The 7,816-nt window shown below is 48.5% G+C and overlaps 1 non-coding gene across 1 annotated transcript; it reads right to left on the bottom strand.

Annotated features, from left to right (window-relative positions):
• Nucleotides 1–300: 300 nt before the first annotated feature.
• On the bottom strand, nucleotides 301–374 carry TRNAI-AAU (transfer RNA isoleucine (anticodon AAU)). The gene has a single exon. It is a non-coding gene; the product is annotated as a tRNA-Ile (tRNA).
• Between the last annotated feature and the right edge of the window lie 7,442 nt (nucleotides 375–7,816).

The following is a 7,816-nucleotide window of genomic DNA, read 5'->3' as shown; positions in this document are numbered from 1 at the left end:
TACCTTGAGGATCTGAGGTGTGACGGTGTTGGGCCCCTGCGACGAGAAGGCGGCCATGAACGGCGCCGGCTTCGTGTCCAGTGCGGTGTAGGGGACGGTCATGTAGCCGGATGCCGATCTGCACGACAGGACGGGGGAGCTCACACATTAGGCCAAAATGGGCAACTGGACTGTGGACCATCGAAAAAGGGCTGAGGCATTAGGCCAAAATGGGTAACTGGGCCAAAATAAAAAAGGGCCGAAATGGACAAATGGATCATAAAAAAAAAGGAAAAAAAAGGGTGTTAACAAAAAAATATTTGGCCCATGCAGGTCTCGAACCTGCGACCTTCGCGTTATTAGCACGACGCTCTAACCAACTGAGCTAATAGGCCAGTTGTGTTAGTGTCCAAATAAAAATTAAATAAACGAACCTTGTAGAGTTCAGGTAGGCCAAAAGCTTGACTCCATCAGCGTAGCCGCGTAGGTGATGTGCGTGGCAGGGAGAACGTGTGCGTCGGCGATCATCTCGTTCCCGCTAGCCTCATCGTTGGCCAGCACCGAGCCGCTCACTCAAACTAGACGCACAGGACAAGGCGGATTTGGCACGAAGGGAGCACGGCCCCCGAGAGGAAAGGGGTGATCGGATCATCCAGTCATGTAATCATGTAATCATGGGAAAGCGCACGGCAAAGAGGTCGAAATCTTCAGATGTCCTAATGTAGTAGGGTCGGAGGCAGCTTGGACCCTAAAATGTTTGCAGAATTATGACAGCAATCTGTGGTGCAACAGCAAAAGGGCCGGGGATCCGCAGCCTGTTCGGGAGGTCGTAAACGATCGTGGATTATTTACTGCTGGCTGGTTTGGTGTGAGAGAAAAATACTGTTCCCGGCTGAAAATTTATGATCGTTTACGAGCAAGCGAACAGGCCGCGTGATCGGACCAGCCAGCTCTGCCGTCTGCGCTACACTGTGCTACAACCAGATGCACAGTAACATATGGAAAGGAATTGGAATTGTGGCTCATGGGATTTTGTACGGGAGGTGCTACTTTATTTTCGCCCTATTTTTCGGCACTACTTCACAAGTATTTTTCAGCGAAGGAACGGTGTTTTCCTCGATCTCATAATAAATCAGCATCAACAATAGCTAAATTTCAGCGAAACGAACATGGCCTTTTATGTCATTTGGGTCGTATAGATCTTCAGCCTGTTCGTTTGGCTGGACTGGTTCGTTACTGGTTCGTGAAGAAGTACTGCTGGCTGGTTTGTGTGAGAGAAAAATACTGTTCCGGCTGAAAATTTACGATCGTTTCACTCTAGCCGAACAGGCTGCTTGTCTTGCGTCACAATTTCTTTGGATTTCTCCATTAGTTTGTATGCCATAAACCCTAGACCCTTTGCCATCGACATCATCCACCAACTAACGGTCCTCTCCACTCCACGTATTGCTCACCTCCCCGAAAAAAATTGCATGCATCCAGTATGCATGCAGCTTCAATGCATACCCCTCCTAATCTGCTGCCACGTGTTCCCACCTCATGATCCAACAGTAGGTATCAGGCTGCATTCCGTGGTCTACATGGACCACGTCAATCATGGGCAGGGCGTTTGATTATTTTGTTTGTACACGAGGCAGCAGATCAGGAGGGGTATACATTGAAGCAGCATGCATACTGTATGCATTTAATTTTCCCCCCTCCTCCCCATGAGGCTTAACTTCCTCCTTACTCCTGAGAGATGTTCTAAAGGTCTGTTTGGATCATATCCTCTAAACTTTTGGAGCACTTTAGTGCAGTTTTAAGATCTAAAGCTCTAACGTAAAGTGGAGAGCAAAGTTTAGACCACTTGTTTAGAAACTTTAGCTCTAAAGTTTAGAAGGGGATCCAAACAGTCCATAAACCCACGGAACATGTTGGAGATCTTAAAAAACCCCTTGCTAGACATCCTTGTTTTCAGTGGATTAAGCAATAGGATGTGCAATCAACCGTTGGCTCATTTTCAGATTTTAATTCAACTGACACATATTTTGTATATGGCAGGAGTAACATGCGCCAATGGGCCAATATAGGGCGTCGCAATGTGATCCACTTGTACACAGTGACGAAGCCAGCGGTGGGGCTAGAGGGGCTCTAGCTCTCCCTACCGATCCTGAGCACGTGGAGCCCCCTAAGTCCTCTCTTAAAATTTTATGCATATATATATATATATATATATATATATATATATATATATATATATATATATATATTAGGTAGGAGGGGCTAAGGTTAAGAGAAGATAAAAAAACCTCTATTCTTTTGTTCAGCCCCTCCTAAATTTTTTTCTGGCTTCGTCATTGCTTGTACACTTACATAAGTGATTCACTTGTATACACTTAGATAAGTGAGTATATACATGTAAAGAGCCAACTAGGGCGTCGCACTTGCTTGTGATGATGAGTCGTAACAGAGCGACTTTGGTAAGCCTATTGGAGTTGAATAGACAATAGAGGCAGTTGGCAGAGGAAGCCTAAACAAAGTCTCTGAAACCGACGCGACTGTTCTGCCGCCTATTGTTTAGTTTACGCTCTACAACGCCGTGCTCTACCAAACCAGGACAAACACGAGTCAAAGAGACACTGTCATTGCCACGCTACGCACGGGTTAAAGAAACACGATGATCACAGGACAGGAGCAACTCCCACAAGGATAATGGCGCGGATGTTTGTTTACTACTCTGGGTAGCAGGTAGCCACGACGGTGCCAACGAAGGCACACAGGTTAATGAAGCGCGCGGCGGCCGAGACCCGAGGCATCGGCTGCATGCCATGGATGGGGTGCGAGCGAAGCAAGCAATGCAGCGAGAAGAGAGCGGGGAAGGGGGAGACAGACCTGTTGCAGCGAACCTGCGCGTCGTCAGAGGCCTGCTGGTCCTGGCAGATTCCCCGCCACCCGGCCGGCGCCGGGCCCATGCCATCGTCCCTGAAGCTGCCGGCCTCCGGCCACACCCCTGCACAAGAGCACGAGCAACACGGCCTTGTTTAACCATCTCGTCGCACGCGGGCATGGCCCCGCGAATACTGTAAATGTAATCCCCGTAGCCCGCGCACGGGTCACGGCAGTCGATCTGCAGCTGCGGAGGGAAGGAGGGAGCAGCCCAGCCGGTGGATCGGACTTGACTCCACATGCGGGATTCCCTGCCAGCCACCGTTCCTACCCGTGGCGCCCCCAGGGACTGAGGGACGTACGACTCTGTGCGCCTCTGGGCTACGGCTGCGGCAGCCGCAGCCGTGCAAAAAAGCCATTTCCGTGCTTTGAAGACCGCCATCACTGCCTGCTTTCACGAGCTCGGCCACGTACATGTACTAGCAGCCCTGTAGTACGTTGCTTCTCCATCTGACATGCTAAGCCCTTTATCATGAAAGTACCGTAGCATTGCCCTGGAAGTATTTGTTCGCAAAACGCTAATTCATGACTAGGCCTTATTCGTCGGAGCTCCAGCCTCCTCTAGCTCTACGCCGGCCTCTACTTCAATTCTCCTCGCAATCTAGCTACATTTTTTTAGCTGTATTAGCTATAGTACACTGTACACTGTAGCAACGAGCCGGAGATAGGCAGATAGCACCACGTTTGGTTTCTTGTAATCTTGTTGCTCCTACGTGGTACAGTCCTACTATCCTGTCCTACAGTAAAAGCCAAGCAAGTTCTCGATTGCTTGAGCTGCACACAGCAGCTCCTCCGAGCCCGAGAAGCCACAGCCACAACTCCCCCAGAAAAACTGTCGAAAAGCCATGAAAGCCGCGGCAGGCAGCGGACGCTGGCAGCCGTGTGGAACGGAAGACCCCAATCGCTCTGCGTGCGGTGCGCTGTGCCCTCCGCTCCACTCCACCGGCACACAAACAAAACTCATCGCGAAGCGCAAGCTAGCCCAGCAGCGTCTGCGTCTGCCCAGATTCTGATTGCACCCGCTGCCGTGCTGGTGCCGCCTCTGCGCGCCTCACAAGCCAACAGAACCACAGAAGCACGGCAGTCGCCGCTGCTGCTGCACTCCTTCTCCGGCTTACACTTACACGGGCTGGCCTTGTGTGATGTGTCGATGAGCTGGCGCAGCAGGATTTGGACTGGTTTTTTGGTCTTTACCCATACACATCGATCTTCCTTAAGCATGAAGGTGAAGAGGATTGTTTTGGAAGTGTTCTAGTACTAATCTATAGTGCTATTAGTTCCGTGGCTCTAATCTCCAACACCTCGGCCAGTGAGAGGCACGGGCGAGCGCCCGAACGTAGCAAATCGCGGTGAAAAGCTGAAGAGACCATGAGCATGAAGGTGAGCGCGTTACCGGTGTCGAGATGACGACGCCTTCGCCGAACTTTGCCTTGGCCCAGATGGAGCCGGGCCTCACCCGGCCACCCTCCTCCTCCATCCCGAGGAACTCCCAGGACCGCGTCGTGTGCAGCGGGTGGCCTCGGTTCGGGAACACCGAGACCACGCGCGGATGCCCTGCCATCGTCGTCAAGGGAGAATAATTAATCACAGTAGTGTAACGGCGGCGACGGCCGGAGAAGAGAGATCGAACACGAGCGAGCCCAGACGTACTGGAGACCGCCGCCGCCTCGTCCTCCTCCAGCGTCGCGGCGAAGCCGTTGATGTAGCGGGTGTAGGAGTAGAAGATGGCGTCCCTGGCCCTGGCCTCGCTGCGCAGGACGGAGCCCAGGAGCGCGTAGTGCGACCTCCTGGCGCGCTCCCGGCAGGACGCCAGCGCCGCGCCCGCCCGGCCATGCGAGTGACCGCCGAGGTAGACGACGTACGACTGCGAGCAAGAGCAGCAGCCAGCAGCTTTCCGTCAGCACGCAGCAGAAACAGTGAAGACAACCGAGAGAGAGCGAGCAGCGAGTCAAAGCTCCAGAACAGCGAGTTGTACTCTACTCGCCTTTTTGGCAGCTGAGGCCGGCTGCTGCAGTGATCAGCAGCGCGATAGAGAGAAGAGCACGGCGATTTCTCGGACAAGTTGTTGAAGCTTGGACTAACTAACAGCTGGTTATTGTTGACAGATTGCAGCGGGCAATGGAGTGAGGAGCTGCGATGCTGGATTGCTGGTGCAGAGTGGATGTTTTTGCTTCGGCACTGTTGGTTATATAGGCAGCCCCAAGGATGGATGGCATGGGGGTGGGTCTTGTCCTAACAAAAAGTAGTGGAGCTTTCTGTTTCCCGAAAAGCCCCTTTTTGGTGAGCAAAGCGGGTAAGCGGCCTGCCTTTCAGTTATCCCCCAACCACCTGGGCTGAGATTTACGCTGACTAAGGTGGTTTTTTAAATTCAGGGGCATATCAGGTATTATATGGGAGTATTCGGATAGTAATAATAAAACAAATTATAGAAGTCATCAGTAATCCTCGAGACGAATTTATTGAGCCTAATTAATCTATTATTAGCACATGGTTTACTGTAGCACATCATTGTCAAATCATGGACTAATTCGGTTTAAAAAATTCGTCTCGCAAAGTAGTCGTAATCTGTACAATTAGTTATTTTTTAGTCTATATTTAATACTTCGTACATATATCTAAATATACGATGTGATAGAGAGTAAACTTTATGGCAAGAAACTAACCAAGGTCTACAAGGAAAACTTTGCGGAGACGGAGATCTTCAGGTGGAGTGGTGATGGTGTCGTCGAACTCGTGCAAAACGCTAGGGCCACTGGCTTTTTTTAGAAGGTTTTGTTTCTGTATCTTGTGCAGAGATATTGTTTGTGCGGACTGACAGAGCTTGTGGCTTATTGTTCCAATCTCGAATGATGACTGCGCATTATCAGGTGATGAAACATGTGAAAGAGAAATTGCGTGTTGGGGGAGAGGGAGGGAAGGGCGTTTCGGGTATTCACGAGTCACAACTGCAAAGAGCAGAGGGCAAAGCTGCTGGACTGGGCCAGCCGGCTTCCGTGGCCTGTGGGGGCCCAAACCTTTGCTTGGTCTCGTCAACGGCCAACGGAAGTCGCCAACGAAGGTGATTCACACCGAGTCACTGAGTGATGATTGCAAATTGATTCTTTTATTATGTTAGATTCTGAATATTTTTGGTAACGTAGTGAGGATCAAAATCACCCCACTCCACTTGGTCACAGTAAACTACTGAACATTTGCCACCTTTATATAAAGGAGGATAACCTTGTACTAGTACAGTGCAGGAACATCGCACTTGAAAAAAATCTATGGCGTGGCGCTCAACTTGACTGGAAATCACATAGCCCTGTAAATATATATGGCCATCGACCCGGCCCGCTGGGGTTCGGGCCAGCACGGCACGTGGGCTGCTCGGGCCGTGTCGAATCGTGCACCGTGCCTGCTCTACGGCCCTATGGGCTGATAGTGGGGCCATGCCGGTCCGTTGAGCACAGCCAATTCTGCGGGCCAGCCAGCCCACAACCCGGTCCCCTTAAATCACCTCAAAAAATTCATCTCATATAACACTTAGCAAATATGACATTCTCAATCAGATCAGAAGCACAGATTATAAGTTATAAGTTTATAGATTACAACTTCTAAGTTCACATTCACAATCACTCAATCAGATCACTTATCAAATTTCACATTCACAAATCAAAACTAAACTCAACTCCAAATGATCAAATCCAACAAAACAAAAGACACAAAAGAGACAATTAAGATAACTGAGCTGTTTGTGCAATGCTGCCTCATTAAAAATCTTTCTAGGTAAAACTCACCCTTGTGAGAAACCCTAGAAAGGGGAAAAGAGTGCAGCACAACTCTTAATTAAGTCTTAAACATGTTCAAAGATCTCAAGTCTCACAGAAAATAGATACAGATTACAGTTACAGATCACACTATCAACCCTCAAGTCTCAACTCTCAAGATGTACCAGCAGCAGCACCTCCAGATGTACCAGCAGCACCCCTAGTCTCAACCAGCAGCACCCTTAGATGTACTAGCAAAGCACCCCTAGATGCACCAGCTTCATCTTCATCGAGATATAAATTCTTGAAGGAATCCTCCAACTCTTAGTTGTCAACACATGCTGTAACCTTCTTTCTCCTAACTATCAATCCTTTATGCAAGTCAGCATCTCCATAGTTTTAGGCTACAAACATCGTCGTCGCTCCTCAATGATCCTTCCTGCTAAGCTGAAACATGATTCTGAAGAGACAGTAGAAACAGGAACTGACATAATATCTCTAGCCATGATAGATAGAATTGGATAGGTTAGTTTGTGGTCACGCCACCAGAGAAGTAAATAAAAATCATCCTCATATACAGTGACATTATCACTGTCAATATAAACTGTGAGCTCACACATAACAGAACCAGATGTAGATGAAGTGGGGGCAGAGGCAGAGGAAGGACCAACAACACCAGATCCAGGGCCTCCAAAGATCATTCCCCATGCCTGTTTTCTTTTACCTGTATGGCTTGCAGGCTGTGTATCCTTTTGAGACATAGCTGCATCAAACTTTCTCTCATATTTGTTAAACAACTTGTAAATTCCAGTTCTCACATCAGCATAATATGAACTGTAATCACAACCAGTGTACTCTTTAAGTAATTGCAGAACATTAAATAGACCTCTTATCTTAGCTCTAGGATCAAGAATGAATACAAATAAATATAACAGAGGTATGTCCTGCCAGTATTTAAGGAATTTAAGCTTCATAGGATATACAATAGACATTAGATTTTGATCTTTTTCACTTGCATGCAAATGTGAAGCAATATAAAAAAGATGGTGCAAAATAAGTGGACTAATCGGATAATAAACACCAGAAAGAACAACAGTGCTTTCATAAAATATTTCTAGGAACTCTAATATCTTCTTAGCTACATGTCAATGCCTTGCAGACAACAA

The sequence above is a fragment of the Miscanthus floridulus genome, chromosome 3 (assembly GCF_019320115.1).
Source record: "Miscanthus floridulus cultivar M001 chromosome 3, ASM1932011v1, whole genome shotgun sequence".
NCBI lineage: Eukaryota > Viridiplantae > Streptophyta > Magnoliopsida > Poales > Poaceae > Miscanthus > Miscanthus floridulus.
The sequence above is the reverse complement of the archived record's forward strand: the minus strand, read 5'-3'. Positions and strand labels throughout refer to the sequence as shown.